Source organism: Oryctolagus cuniculus, chromosome 12, assembly GCF_051225735.1.
Source record: "Oryctolagus cuniculus isolate XC-2025 breed Fujian yellow rabbit chromosome 12, ASM5122573v1, whole genome shotgun sequence".
Classification (NCBI taxonomy): Eukaryota; Metazoa; Chordata; class Mammalia; order Lagomorpha; family Leporidae; genus Oryctolagus; species Oryctolagus cuniculus.
This window is the reverse complement of record NC_142878.1, coordinates 49,311,304-49,338,778: the sequence shown is the minus strand read 5'-3', so window position 1 is coordinate 49,338,778 and position 27,475 is coordinate 49,311,304. Positions and strand designations below refer to the sequence as shown.

The window sequence follows — 27,475 nt, the reverse complement described above, 5'->3', positions numbered from 1 at the left end:
TGGGGGATGGACCAATGGAAGGAAGACATTTCTCTGTGTGTCTCTCTCATTATCTATAACTCTACCTGTCAAATTAAAAAAAAAAAGACAGTAATTTTTGAACTTAAGTGTTACAGCATTATTACAATAGTAAAATATCCTAAATGCAAGAGCATTCTAAATTGAGCAAAACTTTTGGTAAGCCAGAATTCCTTCTTCCTAGAAAAAAAAATCTAGAAAGAATGTCCCAATTTTGTTATATGTGAGGAAATAATATATTACCTCTCAAAGGCAGAAAACACAACATAAATTAAAGATGGCATATTTTCAAATTCAATTTTTACATATTTGTAAACATTGCCTTTTAAATACATTATTGTCACCTTCTTTTATTTGATCTCTTGTCAACGTTTCTAGCTTTCCATTGCATATACACAGTAGACATATATTTTATGTTATCAGGATGCAGGAACCCCATAAATCCTTAGTAAAATAAGAACAAAAACAATGTAAGCTTTTGGCTAATTAATACTAATGAAGGAGGCTAGGAAGTGGCTCAAGGTTGATGATTTTAATTAGCTAATTAATTAATTAATTGAGAGAGGAAGGGAGAGAAAGAGAGATGTTAGGAAAAGAGTTGCAAATTGGTGCCTCCTCACACAGGGCACCACAATGTTAGGAAAAGAGATGCATAATAGAAAGGAGGCTGTGCACAAATTACAGCCAGACCGAATTTATTCAGAAAAAATAAATTTTTAGAGGTGTGTGACCAACTGCCTGCGTGCCCACTGATGGAACACGGGGCAGAAGGCCCCAACCCCCAGGGGCTGGGCCTTTTCATATTTTAGGAGGTCTAGGGGTGGTGGTGGGGCTAGGGGACAGCAGGTAGAGGGGAATTCCTGGAAATGGTCTTTCAAGAATTGGAGTAACTGCTTGGGGTATGAAGACAATAGGGTGTGAGACCCAATTGAGATTCAAGGGCAAGGAATACATTCCAGTGTTTATCTATCCTTTGGGCAATGAGTAAGAATGGCTGGTGCTTATGTCTTTGTTCCATCAAGATAGACAGAGGCATCCCAGTTGCTGATTGGCTACTCAAATGCCTAGAAGCTGGAAACGCAATCTAGGTGTTGCACATGAGTATCAAGGACCCAAATAATTGAGCCATCACCTGCTGCCTCTCAGGGTGCACAACAGGAGAAAACTGGAATCAAGAGCAGAGCAGGAACTCGAACCTCTGTATTTCAATATGGGATGTGGGCGACTCAGATGGTGTCTTAACCTGCCCTTGGGTGCTATTTTTTATTCCTTGCTTACAATGGTGCAAATGCATGTACTCCTGGAGTTGACACACAGAATCAAGCAGTTCTGAAGCACGGTAGTCTTTTTCTTTGGGATGCATATGTGATAGAAATCCTGTAAAGAATCCAGGAATTGAAAAGCTATTTTTTCAGCAATTTTACAGAGTTATAGATATGAAAACCAGAAACATGTTACGTGGTGCTGAACTTCAGCTTTTTCTTGCTGTGATTGACATACCACGATAAAAATCTCCACTGTTCCTTCTGTATCACTTAATTCCTACTTGAGGGCCCATGAATAAAAATAAGAAATAAATATAAATATTTAATCCATAATAGATTGTGAGCCTCCTATCCTAGCGATAAAGTCTCTGTGTTTATGTTTATTGTCAGTGACTCTCAAATAAAAGATATCGGAGAATGCCAAATTGAAGAGCTGCAGGATAAATTATATTATTGTACCTTCGGAACTATCAAACTGAAGTACCTTACACCACCAGACTGGAGTAGAAGTTTGTCGCTCCCCCATTCGTGGAGGAACGACACAGGACCCTGAGCTGTTCTTTTGTCTGCTCGGCCCTTCCCGGGTTTACTGCTGGTCCTTCCCGGGTTGGCTGCCGTCCTTCCACCTCCGTGGAGGGGCAGTTCCCCCTGCCACTTTCCCCACTTCCGCGGGGGAGCGGCACACCTCCGGCCGGCTCTCTCTGGGGCTGCTCAGATGTTATCTGGATGTTCCTGGTGCATGTTGTCTCTCTCCTCCTTTATAGTCCTCTTCCACCAATCCCGACTCTGCTACCCACACGCCGAGCACGCTGCTCTCCTCCAATCAGGAGCAAGATCAGCTCCTGCAGCTTATTGGTTGAACTGGAGGCAACTGTGTAGAAGTTGTTTACTCCTCTCCCAACGCCATAATGTGGGAGAGCAGATGCAAAGAATAAGTCTTAATTCCAGTAACTTAGTCTAGTCCGAGTTGCTCCCCACAAAGTTCCTAGAAGTAAAGCTATGGAAAGTACTTTCATACTTTGTTTTCCTATTCATACCTCTAAATTCTCATTTTTTAAATCCTCAGTTTTTACAGACACATTTGCCTTCTCAATCTTAAATCTTGGATATTACTTCAGAAAGGACCAAGTAAGAAAGATGAAATTCAGATAAGTTTCAAATAAGTTGGAGCCAGATATTGGATACTTTGGATATAGGATACATTTCCAAATGTCAAACAGGAATACTTTATTTTAGGTGATAGAAACTTCCCCATAGAAACTTTATATTCTTTGAAATAACTGAGATGATATTGGTAAAATGTATGAAGAAAATGGTTTTCAGGAATTGGAAAAGAGGCAGGCAACTTCCCTGAGGGCAAAGAAACAAATGAGGCAACCCTATCCCTGATTCAGTTTATTGGACAGAGGCAGTTTTCTGGTCACAGTTCAATGGAGAGACTAGCACACAACTGTGTCATGGCATGGAGGGGATGAAGTTCAGAGTTTAAAGACACCAAAGCTGCTAGAATTCATAAGGCACAAAACCAAAGAGACAGAGATATCTGGAAATCTGATAGCAGAAACTGAACAAGCTGGAGATCTGTGGAGTTTTCCTCTTGAGTCTTTAGCTGAGGACTCATCCACACATGCATGTGATGAAACTAGCAAGGTCGGGGCAAAAATCATCAGGTGGATAACTGGAAGCTGGAATAAACCCCAGGGACCACACAGGATTGGAATGGCAGAGCACGGAAGCGTGATCAGAATGGTAATGTCTTAACAGTAGGCAAAACTAGTCCTAAACCAAGGAATGTTCCGGACCTGCCTAACAAAACATAAAAGCAAACCTTGAAAGCATCAAACTGTTTCCAAATAACTTATGGCCCTCCCATAACTAAACACAAAAGGATTTCAAGGCATTCCAACAAATCTAATCAAATAAAAATTCAAATTGCCTGACATCCAGTCAAAAATTATGAGGCATGCAAAGAGGTAAAGAAATAAGACCCATGATAAGGAAAAATATCAGTTAATAGTTAAAAACGTATAGGACATGAATGATTGAGCATGTAGGGCAGTATGTTAAAATGTTCTGAATGATTTTCTCTATGATTAGGAATAAGACAAGTGTCGCTCCCCCTCTTCATGGAGGAACGACACTAAACCCTGCCTAGGCTTCATATCCGAGTCACGGCACCATTATGTCGCTCCCCCTCTTCGTGGAGGAACGACACAGGACCCTGCGCTGTTCTTTCGTCTGCTCGGCCCTCCCCGGGTTTGCTGCTGGTTCTTCCCGGGTTGGCTACTATCCCTTCCACCTCCGTGGAAGGGCAGTTCCCCCTGGCCGCATTCCCCACTTCCGCAGGGGAGCGGCACACCGCCGGCTGGCTCTTCTCGGGGGCTGCACAGGTGTTCCTTCAGCTAGATGTTCCCCTTAGATGTTCCTGGTGCATGCCGTCTCTCTCCTCCTTTATAGTCCTCCTCCGCCAATCCTAACTCGGCTGCCCACACGCCGAGCACGCCGCTCTCCTCCAATCAGGAGCAAGTCCTACAGTTTATTAGTTGAACTGGAGGCAGCTGTGCGGAAGCTGTTTACTTCTCTCCCAGCGCCATATTGTGGGAGAGCAGATGCATAGAATAAGTCTTAATTCCAGTAACTCAGTCTAGTCCGGTTTGCTCCCCACAGACAAGAAAGTCTATTCTTACCACTTCTACTTAGTATCTTTCTTTCTGGAAATCCTGACCATACATTAAGGCAAGGGGATAAAATAGAAGGTGTACTTATAAATGAAGAAGTAAGCCTGTCTTTATTTACAGACTTCATGATATTTTATGCAGATGATTTTATGGAATCTCCAAAAAATGACTAAACTTGAAATCTGAATTTAGCAAGGTGGCAACACACAGTGTCATTATGAAAAGATAAGTTGTATTTCTATATAGTGGCAATAAACAAAAGCAAATTTAAGCATAAAAGGCAGTGTCATTTATAATATCATATAAATATGAAACACTAGTAGACAAATTTCACAAAATGTGGACAACAACTATAAATTGAAAGAAAAATTTGGAGAGATAAATTAACCAGGTGCCAATTAAATAGGATTATGTAACATTGATAAATTAGAATAAGCAGCGGGTTAAAAATATTAGTATTACCCATAATGGCCTATAGATCCGACATTGACCTACTTAAAATCCTCACAATGCTTTTATAGACATTGACATGGTAATTCTATTGTGATAATTCTAACACTTACATGAAAATGCAAAAACACAGAGTTAAAATAATTTTTAAACATATGGAGCACATAAAGTATCTTATTCCATGACTTTTTATAAAGCGAAAATAGTCAACAGAAAGTGTTATTGGCTTCAAATGGACATGTGGATCAATGGAATGGAATAAGGTGTCCAGAAATAAACTCAACAATATGGAGACATTTGGCTTTCAATAAAGGTACAGGGCAATTAATAGTATTTTTAAAAAAAGTTACAGCAGCAATTGAATGACCCTAATTAAAAAATTCAGTCTATCTTAACTCTTCTTTTATACTATGTATAAAAAAATTAACTCAAACACTAAAATAATTGTAGCTCCTAAAATTATAAAAAATTTTTAGCACAGAATATAGAATACAATATTTGAGACTTTTAGTTTGGTAAACATTTTCTAAGTAGGACATAAAAACAAATTATAAGTACAAAGTTGATAAACTGTATCAAATTTAAAACATTTTCTATTTTAAAAATAAACAGTCAGTAAACCAAAGACTGGAGTAAAATGTTTGCACAACATATATGTGATCAAAGAATTGTACCTTGAATATACAAAGGACTCCTACAACTCAAAAAAAAGAATATGCAATGTAAAATGAGCAAAACATTTGAATGGTGCTTCATCATAGATGGTCAACAACAAAAAAGAAAGAAACAGAAGATGCTCAACATCATTAGTCTTAGAAAAACACAGATTTAAATCACAACATAATAACTCTACATATCCTACAGAATAATATTTTTTAGCCATATTTTCTTGGGCACACTATAAATCCCTTTTGTAGCTCAAAACCAGCCCCAGACAATACTTCAATCAATAATATGGCTATATTGAAGCAAAAGTTTATTTATGAAACTAAAATCTGAGTTTCCTATATTTCTTACATTTTACAAAATACTGTTTTTCCTTTGAATGTTTTCACAACCATGTAAATATATGTATATATATATACATGTATATATATAAAAACTCTCTAAACCTGACATATGCAAACATTAAGCCTAATTGCTCAGTAGAACACAGTTTGCAGAGCTGTGGTTCACTGCTTATGGGAATGTAAAATAGTACAACCACTTTGAAAACAGATTGGCAGCTTCTTAAAATGTTGAATATACATTGACACTGTGGTCAAGCCATTTCACTCAAAGGTATTTATCCAAGAGGAAAGAAAAGTATATGATCATAAAAAATTTGTGCATGATTGTTTATAACAGCTTTATTTGTGGAGCCCCCAAACTGGAAATGATTCAGATATCCGCCCAACAGGTGAGTGGATAAGTAACTTGTAGTATGGTTATGCAATGCAATAGAATCTCAGTTATAACAAGGAATAAGCTATCAATACGGAAAACATGGTAAGCATCTTAAAATAATATGCCTTGGGGCTGGCGCTGTGGCATAGCGGGTAAAGCTGCCTCCTGCAGTGCTGGCATCCCCTATGGGTGCTGGTTTGGGTCCTGGGTGCTCCACTTCTGATCCAGCTCTCTGCTATGGCCCGGGAAAGCAGTGGAAGATGACCCAGGTCCTTGGGTGCCTGCACCCATGTGCCAGGCCTGGAAGAGGCTCCTGGCTTCTGGCTTTGGATCAGCACAGCTCTGGCCATTGCAGCCAATTAGGGAGTGAACCCATGGATGGAAGACTGCTCTCTCTCTCTCTGCCTCTCTTTCTCTGTGTAACTCTGACTTTCAGGTAAATAATTAACTCCTTAAAAAAATAATTATGCTGAATTTAAGGATCTTATTTTAAAAGAGTATATGCAGTGTGATTTCATTTATATTAATGGAAGGAACAGATTTTCAAAGGCCATGGGGAAACTCTGTGAGTGAACACATATACCAAACTCATCAAATTGTACATAATAGATACATAAGTTGTGTTTTATGACAACTTTACTTGATAATGTTGTAAGAAATGTATCTGTCCTCAGAAATTATTTTATTAACCTTAAATTCTACTCTAAGTTAACATTGTTTCTCTGGGACCACTGTTTTTTAAGCTTTGCCTGTATCATAGAGCAGTAGCCTTTAATTCCTTCAGTATGTCTCCAGGCTTACACAAGCTCATGGGGGAAATAACTGGAGAGTCAAGCAAGCAGTAGGCAACCATAATGATATCTGAATGAAGGCAGAGGTATGTAAGAAAAATATGCATCATTTAAAATTTATTTACCATTATATATTATACACAAACATAAAACAATTCACTTATTAAATAAGATTTAATTTATTTAAAAGGCATAGTTGCAGAGAGAGGAGGACAGAGAGCTCTTTCATCTGCTGGTTCATTCCCCAGATGACCATATGGACAGCACTGGTCAGGCCAAAGGCAGGAATCAGGAGCATCATTGAGGTCTCCCACATAGGTGGCAATAGCCCAAACCCTTGGGCCATCTTCTTTACCTTTCCCAGGCCATGAGCAGGGATATGAATCATAAGTGGAGCAGAGGGCTGGCTCTGTGGCGTAGTGGGTAAAGCTACCGCTTGCAGTGCCAGCATCCCATATGCATGCTGGTTTGGGTCCTGGCTGTTTCACTTCCAACCCAGCTCTCTGCTATGACCTGGGAAAGCAGTAGAAGATGGCCTAAGTGCTTGGGCCCCTGCACTCATGTGGGAGACCCAGAAGAAGCTCCTGGCTCCTGGCTTTGGATTGGCTCAGCTCCAGCTGCTGTGGCCACTTGGGAAGTGAACCAGCAGATGGAAGACCCCCGCCCCCTGCCTCTACCTCTGCCTCTCTCTGTCTGTGCCTTTCAAGTAAATAAGTAAATCTTAAAAAAATAATAACTAGAACAGCCGGGACATATACCAGTGCTCATATGCAATGCGGCATTGCAGGCAACGACTGTACGTGCTATACCACAATAGCAGCCCTAAAACCATTCACTTTTTAATCATGTGCAAAACCTATCATTGAGGGAAGTAAGGTAAGGCTTTAGGATGGGCTCTCTTCCTTTTTAATTTGAAGATCAATTTTGATTTTCCCAATTCTTAAGACTACAAATGAGACAAGATAAGTTTCTTATGAATTATGCCAACTGATGGGTTGGGAGTAAGGAATGCAAGTGACACTAATAAAATTTCTTAAGTGCTAAGTAAGAATATAGAGATAATCTGGCCTAATACCTTCATTCTGTAGATAAGAGAACTGGAGTCAGAAAGTAAAGTGACATTTGCAATACCTTTTCATTAGCATTTGTTATATGACAAACAGGTATCAATCATAGCACTATAGGACAGTAATTGCAAACATTTAATTATTTTAACAAGAGAATAATGAAATTGTATCAATGAATGATTGCCCACTTTTATTCTAGCTGTTAATATGTACACATCTGAATTGTTGTGGATAGAGGGAATTTGGGTGCAAAAGATTGATGTAGATTTCCTAACAGGTTCAATTTAAAGTAGCTTCATAGTTAGATATGCTTAAAAGAAAGCTGAGCACATATGAATTAACACCTTGGCCCTCAAAATCAGTAACAATGATTTCAAGTTTAGGTGTAACCTCAAGAGAGTTAAGTTCAGTTTGAGAAGATGGTGCAGTGTTTTCTGTTACAATACAATTTAAATTCAGCACTGATGAAAGGTTGAAATAAGTTCAAATATCTTTGTTTTCATTTTTATTGGTGAATCCCAAATGGAAACTCTGAAGTCCAAATTGATTTAGAAAGCCGTCTTATGCTCATGTATTTTAACTTGTAAAACCTATAACCCAGGACAGTATTACTTCACAAACAAAAGCTTTGCAAGGTTATCTCTTTTGTCTGATTTGCTTGGTAGTTCCCTTGTCTCCTAAGCTTGTATTGCACAGTCTGAATAGGACCCTGTGAACATAATTAAGGGTCACACATATGGTGTAAAGAGTACAGAATGAGGAATTAATTTCTCAGTTTTTCTTCCCTGGGCTACAGATTGGTTTGCAAGTTACTATTCAATTCAGCAACACAGAGCTCAGAGGAAAAGAACAAACTGCTACAGCTGCTCTGCATTATAACAGCAAGAGAAAGAGAGGAAAAAAGATTAGATTTTATTTGCACACAAAATGAACATCCACAGTCTGTACACTCTGGGAATAGCTCTGTATTTTAAGTTAGGTAGGGTTTTTTATGTCCTTTTTTTTTCCCTCAAGTTCTACTCAGTACATGAACATCATTAAAACTCAAACAGAGTACTCTTCTGGGCCTCATTCATGCAAATTGTGGACTATTCAAAAGGAAGAGCATAAAGGTGACACAGAATGGCCAAGAAATTGCACTCTGTGGGTAGTTATTAATGGCCTGAAGGAATTTAGGTATCAAGATCAAACCATGTCTGCATTGAGCCAGAATCATAGACATTTTGACACCAAAATGTGATATTTATTTATTTGCAGAGTACCTATAGCATTCACAAGGAAGATAAAAACTGGAATGTTTTTAAGTACAAGAAATTTTAAAATGGGCAGAGTTACCTACTGACTGTTGCCAAACAACGTACAGAAAGCCAGTCACTGTCATCAGGGTAGGGGAATAAAGTAGGTATTTATTGCAAAGTGGAGAGCAAGGAGCTAGGCAGTTTTTGCTTGGTTCCCCAGCTCCCCAAGGAGTTAGGGGTGAAGGTTTTTATAGATTGAAATTAGGGCTGAGAGTTGTGTGATCAGCTCTTGTCCAAGTTCCTGATTGGTTGTGGTGCTTATGACCTTCTCTGATTGGTGAGTGATGCCATGCTCTTTTAAGGAATTTGTGATGGCCAGGTAGGCTTCACTTGGTGGGTGTACTCACATGTAAGTGGCGGTTACCTTTACCGCAGACATGGAATTTCACTGCCTGGACCTGGAATTCTCCTTAGCAAACCCCTCCCTCACAATACTAGTCATCAAAGTTTTATCTATTGGATAAGTGACTATCAAATGACTTCTTGATTCCATTGAGTAGAACCTTATAGGGCTTGCTGTACAACTTTCTCAATTTGATGAATTCCTTTTGATAAAAGACAGGCAAGGACACCTTGGGCTAAGAGAAATAGACAAGAATCTGGGTCCTGCTTTTACATTACGAGGTTTGGTTTTATAACCAAGAACATAACAACTGTTGATATCAGAAAAATTGATACCTCATTTAAATGTACATCGATTATTTCTTCATAGGATGCGTGGAGGAATCTATCATACTTGCCATTTTGTTCTTCTCCATAACCAATTGGGTAGGCTTCCAAGAAAAACAAATAAAATTAGTCTGGCCTCTATAGCATGACTAAATTCACTGGTTGATGCAAGTATGTTTGCAACAAATCAATAGTAGTAATTTAACTTGTAAAGCTCCATCTTAATGTTCACATCCATCACATGACATAAGTTGAAATTTCACAGGTTCTGTCCCTGGTATGGAATTGCCATTTCTATCATCTTCTCCAGATTGTTAAGCTGGCAGAGTCTGATGTGATAGCCTCTTTCCTACAGTGTACTCTCATTCATTCTCTCATCAACCTGCATCTTGCCCTCATCTCCATCTACATGCTCAGATAACAGACCAAGAAGACACATTTAATTCCTTTCTCCTCAAGAAGGAAATGATGTAATATTTGCGAATAGAGAGAAGTCATGTGGTTCTAGCAAAGGTTGTGGGTGAGGGAAGACTAAAAGCAGGAATACAAATGAATGAAAATGAAGCCCAGTTTGAGGACCTGCAACAATAAGATATATGGGGATTGGGTTAATGAAGACAGTAGAAAAGCCTTTGCAGAAGACAATTGAAGGCCGGCGCTGTGGCTCACTAGGCCAATCCTCCGCCTTGCGGCGCCGGCACACCGGGTTCTAGTCCCGGTTGTGGTGCCAGATTCTGTCCCGGTTGCCCCTCTTCCAGTCCAGCTCTCTGCTGTGGCCAGGGAGTGCAGTGGAGGATGGCCCAAGTGCTTGGGCCCTGCACCCCATGGGAGACCAGGAGAAGTACCTGGCTCCTGCCTTCAGATTGGCGCGGTGCGCCAGCTGCAGCGTGCTGGCCGCGGCGGCCATTGGAGGTTGAACCAACGGCAAAGGAAGACCTTTCTCTCTGTGTCTCTCTCTCTGTCCACTCTGCCTGTCAAAAAAAAAAAAAAAAAAAAAAGACAATTGACATGTATGGTTGGGTGACCATAGTGCCTTTGAAAAGCTTCAAAAACCCAAAGCAATAACCATGTGCTGTGAATGTGTAATTATTATTGAAAATGAAAAATTATAACAACAGGTTTGTTTTTTGAAAATTCAAATTCAATGAGTAGTTAAAATAATTAAATTGTAATGGCAATTAATTGGAAATGAGAAATTTCTAACTCAGCAGATAAAATTGATGACCTTCTCTTTTATAAAAGAGAGTAAGCTAGAAAAAAAGTAAAATTAAGACTCATGAATGATAGATCCAAGGAATTTTGTAGCATTCCATTAGAGATTGTAGAAAGAGGAAAAAATGAGGGGTAGGAAGCCATAATCTTAACACATAACTACAACATAATTTCCCTGATTGAATAAAATTACCAACTATCAAGCAGGACATTTATTTTTTATTTAAAAGACAGACACAAACAGAGATCTCCCATTCAGTAGTCCATCTCAAATACCCACAACTACCAGAGTTGAACCAGGGCAAAGCTGGGAGCCAGGAATCCAATCCAAGTTTCCCATATCGGTGGCAGGGATCCAATTACTTTAACCATCACTACTGCCTCCTAGGACATGCAATACCAAGGAGCTGGAATAAAAAACAGAGTCAGCATCTTAACCATTATGCCAAACACCGACCACAGAAAAAAAATAAATAAAGGCCCACATTTATACAGATCCTGGTGACAGTTCAGAATTATAAGATACAGAGGAGATGCCAAAAACATTTGCAGGTAAGAGGATAGCTTCCCTACCAAAGAAGTAGTATGTCACTATCAGACTCCATGTCCATAATCTGGGATGCTAGAGAGCAAAGGAACAGTGTTTAAAATATTAAGGAAAACATTAAATAAAACTTAGATGTTTTGGTTTTTTATAATTTTGAAAAATTATAATGAGTTGTAAGAGGAAAATTTTCACTCTTTATTTTCATTTTTGATCAGATCATTGAATGCAGTCCTGATTAAATTGAGCCTGCTGCTTGTTTTGTGTGACTTGCAAGTTAAGAATATCTTTTACATTTTGAAATCATTTTAAAATTTTCAATATCATGACACATGACGGCTATATAGAATTCCAACTTCATTGTATACAAATAAAGTTTAACTGGAAGGCAGCTTTGCTCATTTGTTTCCACATTGTCCATGAGGTGCTTTGCACTTCTATAAAAGAGTTGCAGACGGAGACCACATGGCTCACAAAGTCTGATGCATTTACTCTGACTTGTTGCAGTGTCAGTCCCTATTTTGGGCCCTTTCTTCTTTAACCACATTCCAGTTAGTTCCCTACCTCATCATTAAAACCTTTAAAAAGTACACAGTCACATGTTCCATTTTCCCAGGGCCGCCTACATCTTGCTACGCGACAAACACATTAGCAGGAATCCAAGAAACAAGCTAGAAAGTAATAGAATTTTAGGCAAATTGGACTCCGCAGTCAATATGAAGATAAAGACATTTTTGGATATACTTGGACTCAAATTATACAACCTCTCAAGGCAGCATTCCAAAGAAGTAAGAGTAATAGAAGAAAAACAGGTGATGTGATATACAGCAGACAATGGCAAGAGAATATGGTTTGGGATGAAACAGAGAGTAGAGAGGAAAATGGGATCCACTGGATGTGGCATGTAAAGCATTCTCATTTGAAGATGTATGTAATGACAGAATCATATTTCCTCTTTCATCAGTTCAGTCATACTGAGTAGGTAAGAGGGAATAATAATATAATAATAATGAATTGAGAATATTGCTTTTATTGTATTTAATATATTTAACCTATGGACAAAGAAAAGATCAGACTATTTAAATTTATAGGTCAAAAAATAAACTTGGTAAAACTATATAAAGAGACTTTATAATAATATAGTTAATAGAAATCAGATGTAAGAAGTAGGATTATAATGCTAAAATCATCATACCTCTAGGAGGTCAGTACTGTTTGAAGTTGATCCAGAAATAGAAATTGCAAGTGATAGGGACTCCAAGGGCTTCCTGGAAAGGAAAGGAAACAAAAATACATGATGTGATGCTTCAGGAGCCCCGAGGGAGAGGGAGACAAGAAAAACATGCACAATGCAATCTTCAGATGTTGTTGCATCTGCTCAACAAGTCTGATTGAGCACTCGGAGAACTTCTCTGCAAAACAGGATACTCCAGTGTCAGTTCCCTGATTGGTTCATGTAGAGTACCTCATTAGCATCCACTTCAACCAGTCAGAGAGAATTTCCTCCTTCAGAAACACATGAAAATCCTGAGCAAGGAAGGCCTGCAAGGAAATGCTTTTAGGGCTTTCTCAGCCTTCTTCAGTAAATGCCCTTTGCTTTGCTTGCTTCTTTCTTTTCCATGTGGTTCATTCATTGTAGCTGCAAGGCAAAGATTCTGACAAAGAATAGAAGCTGCAACCCAGAAGAATGCAGCAAGGAATAGTTGCTGTAGCACAGAAGACCGCAACACTCAATAAACCTGGCAGAGAGGAGAAGTGGCCAGATGGGAAAGAGAGGCTGCAGCACAGAGAGTTTTAAGATGGGCACCGTGCTCTTCCTAAAGAAGATGGCAAAAAAGGAGAATTTGACACTTGTCTTAGGGACTAGACACAGACCAAAGCTACTGGAACCACAGGCTCCTCCTGCCACCCCTCCTCCAACACTGACACCAGAACTCTGCAACATAAGAAAAGCTGTCCAAAATAATCAGTGATTACCTGTTTATTTTTAGGCATTTTATACTTTTACCTTATACAGTGTATCCAGGGTGACAAATATCCAATCTTACTTCCCATTCTTTTTGGTCTACCTAACACTTTGCTGTGTGATAATGATAGCAACAAACACATAGTCACACATCAGCATAAGTCAAATAAATAAGTTAAAAGGTAACATGACAGTATTTCAAAAAGTTTGTAGAAAATCAAATTAAAAGATAAAGTTTATTTTGGTATAAAAATTTTGTAATCCATGCATAGTTTTTCATGATAATAATTTTTCATTTTCTATTAACTTTTTGAAGAATCCTTGAATGCAGATTTCAAATTTTTTTCATCAAAATAAACTTACCACCTTTTAATTCCATTTTTTTTTCATGAACATTTGGAAGTACTTCCATAAAATTCCAGCAAAAACAGGATAGTCTTTAGAAATCTTTCAGAGGCTGGAGCTGGGAATAGGACTTCATGTTCTATGATAGCCCACTGGGATAAAGAGATCCCTGATCGACATAGCATGTTACTTACACTCCAATGATACCCTGAAGGTGAGGAAACATTTGTTTGGTCCAAGGATATTCTGGGATTAAAGAATTATAAAGGGGCCAGCATGGTGGTGTAGCAGGTAAAGCTGCCGCCCGCAATGCAGGCATCCCATATGGGTGTTAGTTCAAGTCCTGGCTGCTGCAACTCTGATCCATCTCTCTGCTATGTCCTGGGAAAGCAGTAGAAGATGGCCGAAGTCCTTGGGCCCCTGCACCAGCATGGGAAACCTGGAGGAAGCTTCTGGCTCCTGTCTTCTGGTTTTGGATCGACACAGCTCTAGCCATTGTGGCCAACTGGGGAGTGAACCAGCATTCTTTGCCCATCCTTCTCTCTCTGTGTAACTCTGACTTTCAAGTATATAAATAAATATTTACAAAAGAATTATATAAAAAAGATTACTAGGAAGCAGATAACACCCTAGTCAAATGATTGTTATTTCTGAGTTCAGATTAAGTTGAGGTCCAATGGCCCAAGTAGGTAGGTAGATAAACAAACAAACATGGATTCCACTGGGAGGAAGTGAACTGGGTCAGTTGTAGGCTCTAATGTGGATTTTGGCCACTAAGGTAATGACTCCTGGCCCAATTTATCTCAAATGCTCTGTAACCAGCCAATGATATCATAAAATAACTTGTCTCCTCCATATGGCTATTGAAGAGACTCCTGTTATTTGCAGCCAAGATCTCTCCTTAAGGGTGCACATCAGGCTAAAGTCAAACTACTTCCTACTGAGCCCAGGGAAATGGCTCACTCAGCATGAAAAAGTACAACCCAGCAGGCTTCATCCCTTCAAGTGTTTTCTTCTCTGACTAAAGCAACATGAAATGGAAAAAGACTAGCAACAACAAAAAAAGGAAAGAAAAAACAGAACAAATAGTTCAAACAATTGTCTTTTGCAGACAAATTACCTAAAGAGCCAGCCTGGTTTTCATGGCTACTCCTCTCTCTCTTCTTTTTCATCCTCACCCAAGTGCATGGGGTAAGTATCTACCTTGGAGGACTCATGTTTTGCTTATTGTCCATGCCTTTGAACAATTTCATGAGAAAAATCTAAATCCTTAAGGGGAATTTTTTCTTTACTTGTTTTTCTGGACTTTGGCATTGCAGTATTTTATAAGTCATTTTTGTTTCCAATTATCAATGCCACTGACTTACTGAATTCTACTTCCTCCTGATGTTTCCTGCTTCCTCTTCTTCCCTTGAGCAGTTTTTGTGCTTCAGGAATACAGTTCTAACTCTCTCTCTCTCACCTCTTCACTCCAGTAAGCATACCCCTGCTGGTCCCAACTGCTAATCGGACCATTTCTCCACACTAAATTACAGAATGATCCTGAGGCAACATAACTTCAACACGAATGTTTCTTTGCAATTCAAAAGTATTTTAGGCACTAGGTGAATGCCTAGTGAGAGTTCATCCCAAAATGTACACAGCAGTATTCTTTGGGGTTTAATTTAAGCTATGAAAGTGAAACATAAAGAAGCATCACTTCACCAACACATTTCCTCCTCCTTTATTTGCTGTTTATCATTGCTTCAAGGTCATCCTCCAGTAATGGCAGACTGCTCCATCTTCCTCTCTATACAAATGCCTCTGATGCCCCCCACTCTTTCACTTTGCAAGATCCCTTTTTAACCTTCTGTGAGTTGATAAACAACTAGGAAGCCTTACTCTTTTTTTTTTCCTTCTGACTCCTAGATTTGCTCATGAACCTTTGCTGAGTTACATTTGAATAATTCATCCAGTTCAATTTTTACTGAGTGACTAATGTGCTAATTAACAGAGGAGTCATCTTAAGGTTGGAATCAGCGCTCATTACTAACCATCACTATAAAATATTCATATTATATTTGGGAATTTGGGGGGAAATGGGAAAAGGCCAGGCATATGTAAGCATGTTAATACCTTTTCAGGAAACCATGATCAAAGTAGCCTTTTTTCTGATTCTTAGGGTGTTTATGTTATAAATTGGGCTTTGCAACTTCTTGCTAGATGAAAACGCATTTAGGTAACAGATAATACAATTTAAAACAAGAATTTCCAAAAGCTGCATGCACCTATGTCTAAATTGCTCAAGTATCTAAAAGAGCAATTGTATCGCATCAGCTTGGGTGACTTGGTTCCAAGGAAGCCAGAAGTCAAGTTTTGTATTTATCAATGTGTTTCTGCATTTTATTTTACCTTTATATGTATCTACACAAACACACAGTTGTAGAAATAATGCCATTCTATGTGACAAAGAAATGAAATTTTATTGACAATTATTTAAAGATTCTGTGTGATAGTCTGCGGGCAAGTGACATTTTGACCAGAGATAATTCCCTAAAAGTCACAGTCTAAAACCTTTGAAAAGCATATTTTAAGTCTTTGGTAGATGACATAGACTGGTAGATCAGTACTGCACTGATCCGAAGCCAGGAGCCAGGTGCTTCTCCTGGTCTCTCAGGCGGGTGCAGGGCCCAAGCACTTGGGCCATCCTCCACTGCACTCCCGGGCCACAACAGAGAGCTGGACAGGAAGAGGGGCAACCGGGACAGAATCCGCGCCCTGACCGGGACTAGAACCCGGTGTGCCAGCGCTGCAGGTGGAGGATTAGCCTATTGAGCCACGGCGCTGGCCTCAGATAGTCTTGATTACACTTGCTATCCACGTGTATAGTAAATCCTTGATTAACAGAACTGCTTGAAGAATGAAATGTTCTGACCAATTTAATTCAGTAAGAAAACACCGCTTTCTGTTTCAACTTTTCTTATTAAAATCATTTTCAAATACATGGTTTCTTTTCTTAATACCATGAGGATCAAAAATACATTTTCTGTGATAAGTAAAAATTATGAATTCATCTTTGTGACCACCTAGGATTACTCTAGATGTACATAATTAAGAAGATCATATATATATATAAATTTTCACACAGAGAATATTACATATACATATTTTATAATATCTTTATGAGTTTATTAATCTAGAATATCACCATTTTTAATACGTTTCATGGAAACAATTTGATTGCGTTACCTACTTGATCAAGATTTACCATGTAATATTCTCATAACTTAGTAGTGGTCTCATTCTCTGCAGGTAATCTGGTTCTTTTTTTTAAACTTTTATTTAGTAAATATAAATTCCAAGGTACAGTTTATGGATTACAATGATTCCCCCCCCCCCCATAACTTCCCTCCCTAATCTGGTTCTTAGAAGCAAGGAAACACTTACGGAAGAATGCTAGGATGCCATGAACATTGTAGCTATGTGGCATCAAAGAGATATACATGTCAGTGGCAAAAAATGTATTAATATGCAGTGTTACACAGTAGACATTAAATGGATAATAGGTAAATTTCTTATGGCCTAATTTGAAAGTAAGAGGTAAAATGAGTATTGCATCATAATACTACATTACCTCAAAGTTGATAGCAAAATATCTCTGACTTGTGTGCACAGGGATTCTTTTTAAAGATTAATATTAAACCGAAAGCTGCTTTCTCTCTGCCAAAAACCTAAAAAATTCTATAAATCTTCCCATATGCTGAAAATTAGGGCAATATCACAGATAGTGCTGACTTAACTTATATAGAATGAAATCAAGATACACAGGAATGAATGAAGAGGTTTTATAGAGAAGTGAACCTCCTTGGAAATAGAATTTAAAAAGAAGAATTATGAACGTGGAACATAAACAGAGGAATTCTAAACAGGGATAATGACAGCTTTAATATTACTCTTATTAGAATAATATTAAAAGAATTATAGGAAATGAATATTAAATAGATGATTACTAAAATATATACTTCAAGGAAGCAAGAACTCTAAAAAGTGGAATATCAAGAATACACGACAGGATGAGCATTATGGCACAACCTGGAACTGAGTCCCTCTTCTGCTTCTGATCCAGCTTCTTGCCAATGTGCCTGGGAGACAGCAGATGATGGCCCTGGAAACTGGGTTCTGGCCACCCACATGGGAGACCTGGAAGGAGTTTCTCGCTCTTGACTTCAGTCTGGCCCATGTCTGCCTGTTTCAGGGATTTAGGGAGTGAATCAGTACATGAAAGATTCTCTCTCTCTGTCTTTCAAAGAAATAGTAAAATATTTAAAAAAAAAAATAGAACTGGCAAATTCAGCACCATACAACAAAGATAGTGAGAAAAGAATGAAGCAGAGCAAGGCCCCTCAGCCCTAAATGATCAATGGATTTCACCAATTCCCTTATGAAGGTGACTTGGAAGGTATTAAGGTGAAGTGAGAGCATTAAGTGTGAGATCTGGAGACGGTCCAAGCCCAACTTATTTGGCCTTAGTTTCCCACCAAAACCGTAAATTTAATCAAAGCACCCATTTCTTGGTACTGTTCAATGGAGCCACATAGGAAGTGATCCCAACATAGTATCTATGGAATTGCAGCTGCAAATACAACTACGATTAAAAATGCAAAATGACAGGAGTCACTGTGCACTTACTCCTCATGTAGGATCTCTATCCTTAATGTGCTGTACATTGAGATTTAATGCTATAACGAGTACTCAAACAATATATTTCACTTTGTGTTTCTATGGGGGTGCAAACTGTTGAAATCCTTACTTAATGCATACTAAACTGATCCTCTGTAAAAAAAAAAAAAAGAAAAAAAAAGAAATTATCAATTCCCAACTTGACTCTCACTGGGATTAAACATGACAATAGGTCTGCTCTGATTTCATCATCATTTAAAAAAAATCATCTATTATTTTTCACTTTATGTTTCTGTGTTGGAGCAAACTGTTGAAATCCATACTTAATGTATACTAAGCTGATCTTCTGTATATTAAGATAATCGAAAATGAATCTTGATGTGAATGGAAAGGGAGAGGGAGTGGGAAAGGGGAGGGTTGTGGGTGGGAGGGACGGTATGGGCGGGAAGCCATTGTAATCCATAAGTCGTACTTTGGAAATTTATATGTATTAAATAAAAGTTTAAAAAAAAACATAATTGAAAAAAAAATGCAAAATGAACACAGAGGAGAGCATGACTATCCCTGGCTGAGGAAGAGGGAATGCTTCCCAGAGGAGATAGGGTTTTATCTGAGGACTTAGGAATGAGTAGGAGTTCACCAGACTGGGGAAAAAAAAGACAAATGATTTCAAGGAGTAAGAGAAATGTGATGGTGATTTCTTTTAGGCAAGAAAGAAATTTAAAAAGAGTAAGGCCCAGTAGCAGGAGAGCAATTATTTCAGAGACTTGCATATTAGGATGCATATGATCTTTTACAAAGGAACTTCACAGAAATTATTTCATTTGATTTTCATACCAGCTTTGATGAAATGAGTTATCAGTTTTCACAAAGGGCAAAGCTAAAATTCAGAGAAACGTTTTACCAAAGCTAAAATAATTAATAAACAGTTTTACGTTGTATGCTTCCAAGTTGGGGTGCTGGGTGAGGGGCCAGGACTAGTTTGTTTACACCAGTAGGGACTGAATTTAGTTCCATAACTATAGCAGAAACTTCTCCCCCAGATGGCAGGTTATGATGGGAGTCAATGATTTGTCCTACTTCATCTAAGGAAAACACTGAAGCCTGGTGCTACAGAGAGTCCCATACAACATCAACTCTAGGTAGGCTAAAGATCAGCTCAGTGTTTAAACCTCAACATCAGAAGTTAAAATCTAAGTGAAACTGAAAAAAAAAAAAAAAATTAGTCAGGGATTAGGCCAAAAGAAATACTGATCTGTAGTGTCAAACTTTGGGGGCTGGGAAGGACTTGATTTGGGGGATTGGCATGTATGTGGTATACATTTGGAGTTCCAAAAGCAAGACTGAAATATTAAATGGGAGCCTGATAATTGGAATGAATGATTGAATGAATAAATAAATAAACCAACCAACCAACCAACCAACCAACTAAACAACCTCCTAATGAATGACTTCACAGTTTCTGAATTTTAAGAATTGTGCATAACACTTAGAGATAGAAGGAATATTATCATCTGATTCAATGCTCACATTTTAGAAATGAGAAGACTCATTTGCCAAGAAGTCAAATAACAGGAAGCTGGCAATAAAACCCAAGGTCTCCTGTTACTGTTGCATTGTCATTGCAATTCTGGAGCACAATATTTTTTTTTCTGTATTTTGCCAGAGTGCTGTACATGTGTGCATATGACTTTTCCTTTTTCAGCAAAATATGGAAAGATGAGAATGCCACTGGAGAGAGCACTGATTAAAATTATTCAGTAATATTCATGGTCTAGAATATGATCTTCCATATATTTGTCTGTGATATTTATCCTCTATACATTCTTTCCTCAAATATTCACATATTTGGGAACTGGAATTCTGTTCCTTGGCTTTGTTGTTTGGTCTAGCCAAGAACATAATTCAATAACACTCTGTTTTAGCACAACAGATAAAACTATCATGAATACCTTCACTATTTAAGGATTAAATATATTGTATATATTAGTGCACTTTTAAAACATGGAACTATCTCAATTCTCTTTCTGCCAGTGCTTCTTCTATTGATACTTTAAGTAGACTAGAGCAGATTTAAAATGTATTTGAAGAATGAGGTGTGCAAATATGAAGTGTAAACATGAATGTCTTTTAATGCCTTATATTAAAGTCAATGGAGGAAAAATTGCTGTTTGTAATAAAAAGAGAGATGGATCAGTTAAACATAGGAAAGATACCAGTAGTGTGAGAATAACATAATAAAGTTAATAAAAGAGACTCAAGGAAAATAAGGGAATTTTACAAATATTGCAGTGAAAAAAAAGCACCACAGAGAAAATAGGTCCACTAATAAATGAAGAGCATGAAATTAATGATGAGTCTAAAATGGTAGAGATAATGAACTCATTTGTAAAATCGGTCCTTAACAAGAAAAATGAAGATAGGAGGTTTGAACAATTAAGAAGTAATGAAAATCTTGCAAAAATAGCTGTTGACAAAGAAACAGGAAAGAAAAGGCCAACACTATTTTGGGCTACATCAAAAGAATTTCCCTGTGGCAATGAACAGATTTGTTATGTCAGTGGTAATGTACTTAAACTTGTACTTAAGTTTGTGGCCATCTTGATCAGCTTTATTCTCACATCCAGAATTGGGGGTGAAGATTAGGAACTTACAGAGGTGCTATTAGTAGGCTTATATATGTGTAAAATGAGGTAGATAAAACATTTTGTGTGACTTCTACTCTAGGCAGCATTGGTAGTCACGGTGCACTGTGAGTTGCTGAAAATACATTTTGCATATATAAAATGTGTGATGATTTTTCCTTGAATTAAAAAGATGTAAGACAAAGAAATATTGATTGACAACCTTAAACAAGACAACAGAGACAAGGTAGGATGATGTTATGATAGATCACCTTGTCTGCTCCTTTATTACCTGCATTCTACTTGTTGATACAGCATTGAAACTCTATGGCTGTGATATCCCGTCAGTATCAACGCTTCACTACCTTGTGCTAATCTAGCCAGACCAATGAGGTGCCAGTGATGTTTTTAAAAATGGTACTGCCATTATGGCTGTCTTTACCAAACAATAACACCATGTGTGAGGCCAGAGGCTTCCAGTGAAACAGCCGCAGGGGAAGTACAGGACTGAATGCAGCCAGGCAGTGCATACATCCCTGCTGGTCACCCCAGTAGCTGTTCTTCTTCCCATCAGACACTTTTAGACACATTTTCTCAAAAGAAACACACATCAAATAACATCATAATGCAAACAGGAATAGGACATATGCTATTGAACATGTTGACAATTTTTAATTCATTAATTAAACAAGTATTTATTGAGTGTATTATTTGACAAAGACTTCTAAAGGAGTGGCAGAGATGTGATTGACAAGAACTCAATCTTTCTGAAATCTGGGAAATGAATTTCAGATGGAAGAAACAGCAAGTAGGAACGGCAGAGTGCTTATAGCAGGAGGGAACTTGGTGAACCTAAGAACTTTAATGTGATTGGATCATGTTCAGTGAGGGAGGAGAATGCTCCTAAATGACGTGAGACAGATAGGCATGGATTGTATCAAGCGTAACTTTGTAAAGCATCATTCCCCAGATGCTCACAACAGCTAGTGCTGTGCCAGGCAGAAGTCAGGGTTTGGGAATTCATGTCAGGTCTCTCATGTGGATATCAGAGACAAAATACTTGAACCATCATTCGCTGCTTTCGAGGATTTGCTGCACATTGGCAGGAAGCTAGAATCCAAAAAGTACTGGGACTCAAACCTAGGCACTTCATTACGGGATGTAGACTCCTGTTTTAATCACTCTGCCAAGTGCCTGCCCTGGAATATTTGAAAATAAATGATAATGATGTTATTTACAACTTTGAAAATTAATCTCAATTTAATAAGTAAGAATGGTTGCCTTCTAATTTGAGGGGGAAGAAACTAATGTGTTTTAGATTGGAACTAGAAAATACACTAACTATATAACAACATTAGGTGCAAAATTAGGGATTGCTTTATGCTCAGGAATCTCAGTTTCAAGCATGTGGTGGTATTCAATAAGGGATCTTGGGTTTAGGATTAGAACCACGGGATACTTTGGCTTAAAGTTCAAGCAAATACTTCCCTTGGGTGGTAAATATGCAATTACAAGAGTAGATGGATTTCCTGGAAAAGGAGCTAAGCTCAATGTTAGTCTTCCCTCTGGGAAGAACTGATTAAGTTCTTTCTATATTTTCATTTCCAATCCCAGAATTCTTCATCTTTAAAACAAAGTCCAACTGAAAAATAAATGTTTACTCTTCTAACTGTCAGGCAGGGTAAATCTCACATACACTCAGAAAGAAACAGTGTTCCAGGAAAATGAAAGATTGTCTGGAGTGCCAAAGTGACCATTGGCCTTTTTTTGTCTTCTATTGAGGTTAGATATGGGACCATGTTTTTCAGTGACAAGCCACATTTTCAGGATGACCTTACAAGAGATCCTATGAGGGCTCGAGGAATAAAACACAAGTAGACAGAAGAGATGCTGGCAGGCTGAGAATCAAAGTGGCGGAATGCAAAAACAAACAAACAAACAAAAAAAAACCCACATGTGTAAAATATACTTGATGGGTTAAAAAAAGAATCAGGATCCAAGTTAGTAGAAGTAAGAGAATTACAGAGATACTTATAGGTAACAAAGACAGCAATGAGGAGAGAATAGAAAATGAAGGGGACAGAAAAAAAAATGGATTATATGCATTCTTAGTGACAAGATAAAGCACATTTGTTGATGTTCTGTGGTTCTTGAACCCTGCTTTAGGAGAAACACATTCCAAATATAATGCGTGCTTATGCAGACTGAGTTAAAAAGCTGTTGCCACATGTATTTAAAGGGGTCTAACTATGAAGCTATAGCACTCTGAAATAAAAGGAGTATTTAGTGCTCACGTAGATTCTGCTCTTTTAAGAAACAGTAATCAGTCTGTGTATGTAATTTGGAGAGTAATGTGAATTTGGATAGGAGTTGTTTATAATTGGGTACTAATGTGGGAGTATTGTGCTAATGAAAGAGTCAAGAGGGAGGCAGAGTCTGCACTTTAATGGATAGCTTGTAATAGTAGTAATTGTAAGACATAGCAATTTTGCTTAACAGTTAGTCCACTGGTTGGTTTGTGAAGGCCTACAGCATTTTTCTATGACATCTTTTCAATCATGGTGCAAAGAGGTAAATTGTTTCCAGAACGGAATCCAATAGTTATTACATTATATAGGTAGGATATCTTAGGAAACAGGTGCCCCATGTGATGCCAAATATCATGATGTAGTACAGTGACAGCAAAGTGTTAAGGAGGCTGTAAATGAGAGGTAGTGCACTACTAAAGCAGCTTCCGTGCACATGAAAGTCACTGTTTCTTTCTCTATGTCTTGTCCTTAGCCAGGGGTTTGGATGTGATATTTGAAAAAAATTGAATGAGATAGAAGTTGGAATTCACTGAAGACAGGCAATGTAGTATAACAGAAAAAGTACAGATTGTAGTTATAAATACTGGAGCAGCAATCATAGCTCTGCTACTGACAAACCATTACCTATGTGTAAGTACCAAATGCCTTGAACTTCAATAATGGCAGAAGAAGAATAATAAACATTTCTTGATATTGTAAAGCTTAAAGGTATTAATATGTAAAATATTAATTTTATACTTCAGGTCCTAGCCTATAGAATCAGGTTATTGTTTTTATTATCAACATTTAAGAATGTTTTAGGTATTTTCATTTAAAAATCTAGAATGTACTTAACACCATATGTAAATATAAAAACTGTAATGATGAAGGAAAGGAGAAAGCAGCAAATGGCTACATAAGACAAGATAGGATGTGTAGAGAGATTTTAAAAACCAATGTAGTACCATGTGCTAGTTCGAGATTGGAGAAATAAATGAGAATAATCAATCCTAAATTCAGAATAGTTGTTGCCTCTACCACAGGATGAAAGGTATAGGGTGGGAGGGAATGATAAACTATGCATTCCACTCCAATAATAAAACAGAAGTGGTACATGGGTTAGGGTGTGACTTCAACTGTCACTGAAATGTCTCTTCTTAAATAGAGTAGAGGGTGTATGAGCGTACATTATTTATAGTATCTCTTGATAGGTCTGGTTAGTTTTAGATTAATTTAATTTTTCATTTCCTTTTTCTTTGTGGTAGAAGAAAGATAAAGTTATGCAAAACTAGGACAGCTGTCACTGAACTAACTAAATATGTTAGTATTTGATAATTTATGAATACTTTTGTGTATATTACGTCATTGAATTCACAAACATCAACATTTAGGTGAGGTCATATGTTAAAAAAAAACTAGTTTTAAATATTTGCTCAAAGCTCAACTTTGATAAGTCATGATATGTGACCAATGTCTTTGTTCTCAATGATATTGTTTCTTAATCTGTAAAGATGGAATAATAATGCTTCCTTTATGAGGGGACTGTGATAACTGCATAAATTTAAGACATTGGCCCAGCATGTAGAAGGCTCTCAATATATATAACTTCAGTTGGTATGTAGCTTGGAGAAACCTACAGAGACACCATAGAATTTTGTAGTTGTGTCTCTTGGTAAATGTGGATTTCAGGTTATTTTAGTATTATGAGAGACTGTAATGTAGTCTTTTTGAAAATCTCTAGGGCAGAAGTATTATGGAAGTCAAAACTCTGGAGGCAGGGTAGGATGCAGGGATTAGGGAATGAGCCAGAGGAGCGCTACTAATATATTTTAGGAAAAATTCACTTGACTATTACTTTGTTTATGTGATGTTCATGTTCTATCAACAACAGAGTCAGGAGCAGAGAAGTAACACATGTGGTTAAACCCAACAAACAGAAAGTGATCAAGTGCGAAAACATGGCACTCATGCCTGTTCTGAAACAAAATTCATTTCTTTTTCTCTGTGAAATCTTCTACCTCAACAGCATGCTAGTAGCAGAGAAAATCACAAAACAGACCTGTTTCCTTCTCCTAAAGTCATTTCTCAATCTCTCTCTCATTCCAAGAGCTTATAAATACTTACCTGCTTTTAATCCTGGACAAAGAAGCACCATGGGTAAGGACTCATTTGAACTTAAAATATTACAATTATTAGACAATCTCTATGCTAATCAAAGTATAACCTACAAAAAAAGAAAAAAAAAATAGTAAAGGTAAAGCCATGAGTCAGAAACCAGTTCATTAAAATAGGTGACCTTTAGCTATGCCTCATTGGCATTTTCTCTGCACAAAATATGACCACTTATATAAGACACCATGAAATTACATACCTGTTATAGTTTTGCTCTTTGCAAATTGGGCTACTCAAACTAGAAATTAGAATAATGTTCTGTACCCAAGTATGTGCTTTTTAAAGGAATCAAAAGTGGGTTTGAATTTTACTGCTGAGATATGTTGAGAACAGAAAATTTACACATACTCACATATATAGTTTTTTCTCTAAATTTCTGATATGAAGTGTTAACTCGTGCATTGATTTGTCTCTTTGATTTTCATGCTGAACAAAATAAAGTAAGTAAACTATTTCCTGTTGGTATGTGTAGAAACATTGAGAAAGCCTTCTTCAGGAATATTTCACAAAAAATTAATGTTAAAAATATTTGTTATTATGCAAATTTATTAAAAAATGTAGAGAAGCAGGCAATCTCAAATGTTGTAGGTGGATGTAATCCCATTAGAGAGCAACAGTTATGTGTATCAAATGCAAATTACACACTCCCTTTGATATAGCATGCCCACTTATAGGAATGTACTCTACAAATATACTCGTACACGTAAAAGGTGTTTCTGAAGTATATTTCATTAACAAAAATTAGAAACAGTCTATATGTCAATAAATAAGTTACTGGATGGACTCAGACATATCAATAAAACTGAATGTAGTTTTGCCATTGGAAAGAAACAGACCTCAAATGCATTATATTCAATGATTGCCTAGATATGTTTGAGGATACTTAAAATATACATGGAAAAATGGAATTAAATGACAAATGTGTTCAGGTACAAAAATTTGAAATCTAGACATGTTTTTTTCCATGATACTCATTTTCTGTAAACTTTTTGATGATTCTTTATATTTCAGTGAAATAGCAAAGATTTTATACAGATTATGTACACACACACAGTCACACACACACACTCACACACTTGATTAGAATATTTCTAAAAAGACTAGAAGGAGTTTTTGATGCTGGGAAGAAGGATTAGAACTGGGGATAGAAGTGTAATAACTCTTCATTGTATGGCCTTTCAAAATAATTCATTTTTCATCTTACCATGCATCTTTTTTTCTATTAAAGATATTACTGCATGTTTTGGAAAAAACAATATGTAACATTGAATTTACTTCCCTGTCTGGGTCTGATGCAAAATAAGAATAAAAAAATAGATTTCTTCTTGGCCCTTTGGCTAAGATCAAGTGTAAAGAAGAAAATTAAGCTGTAAGGTTATGGCCAAACATGTTTACAAGCTCTCCATCCTTGAAATACTTGAAGATAGACTAAATGTTAAATCAGGAACACTGAAAAGCTGTAGGTGTACACTATAGGAACCAGAGAATCAGAGAAAGTCTTGTTTTATGGACAGACTTAATTTGAATTAGACAATGTCCCCCATGGGGTCTGATTCAGATGTGTCTAGTGCTTTATCCTACCTGCTCATCTGGGAAGTCACTCTTTCTACCTGCAGTACATTTCTTCCCATAACTTCCCTGTAAAATTTCATTCTCTCAATGAAATTTGTGAAGTCAAAAGTATGTTCTCTCTTTTAACAACTGAATATATTAAATGTTAACTTAGATTGTGGAATATGACTCATTCCCAACATTCAACTTCCCTAATTTAATATTTTACCATTAGCAAGAGCTCTTATTAAAAGCTATCTTGGGAAAAACATGGACTGTGGTAACTATAACAGAGTACCAAAAATGTAATATAGATGAGTGAAATTGATGTTTTAAGATTCAATAATTTTTATAGCCCTCGTCTTTACTGTTGAGGAACAGTGTGTTTTTTTTTTCCTTCTTTTTACTATTTGTTGAATTCTTTACTCAATGTAGGGTTAATCTTTGAGTATTAAAATAGATTGAGAGTCGATCATTGTAAAAATTAAAGGT

The 27,475-nt window shown here is 37.4% G+C and overlaps 2 long non-coding RNA genes across 2 annotated transcripts in view; one reads left to right on the top strand and one right to left on the bottom strand.

Moving 5' to 3' along the window:
- The window catches only part of LOC149123019 (uncharacterized), a 240,507-nt gene that overhangs the window by 111,459 nt on the left and 101,573 nt on the right, over nucleotides 1–27,475 (top strand). The gene's annotated exons all lie outside the window — the stretch shown is intronic.
- Nucleotides 11,037–12,847, bottom strand: LOC149123020 (uncharacterized). Its single transcript, XR_016217434.1, has 2 exons — nucleotides 12,574–12,847; nucleotides 11,037–11,241 (listed from the first exon to the last, which is right to left on the bottom strand). It is a non-coding gene; the product is annotated as an uncharacterized LOC149123020 (long non-coding RNA).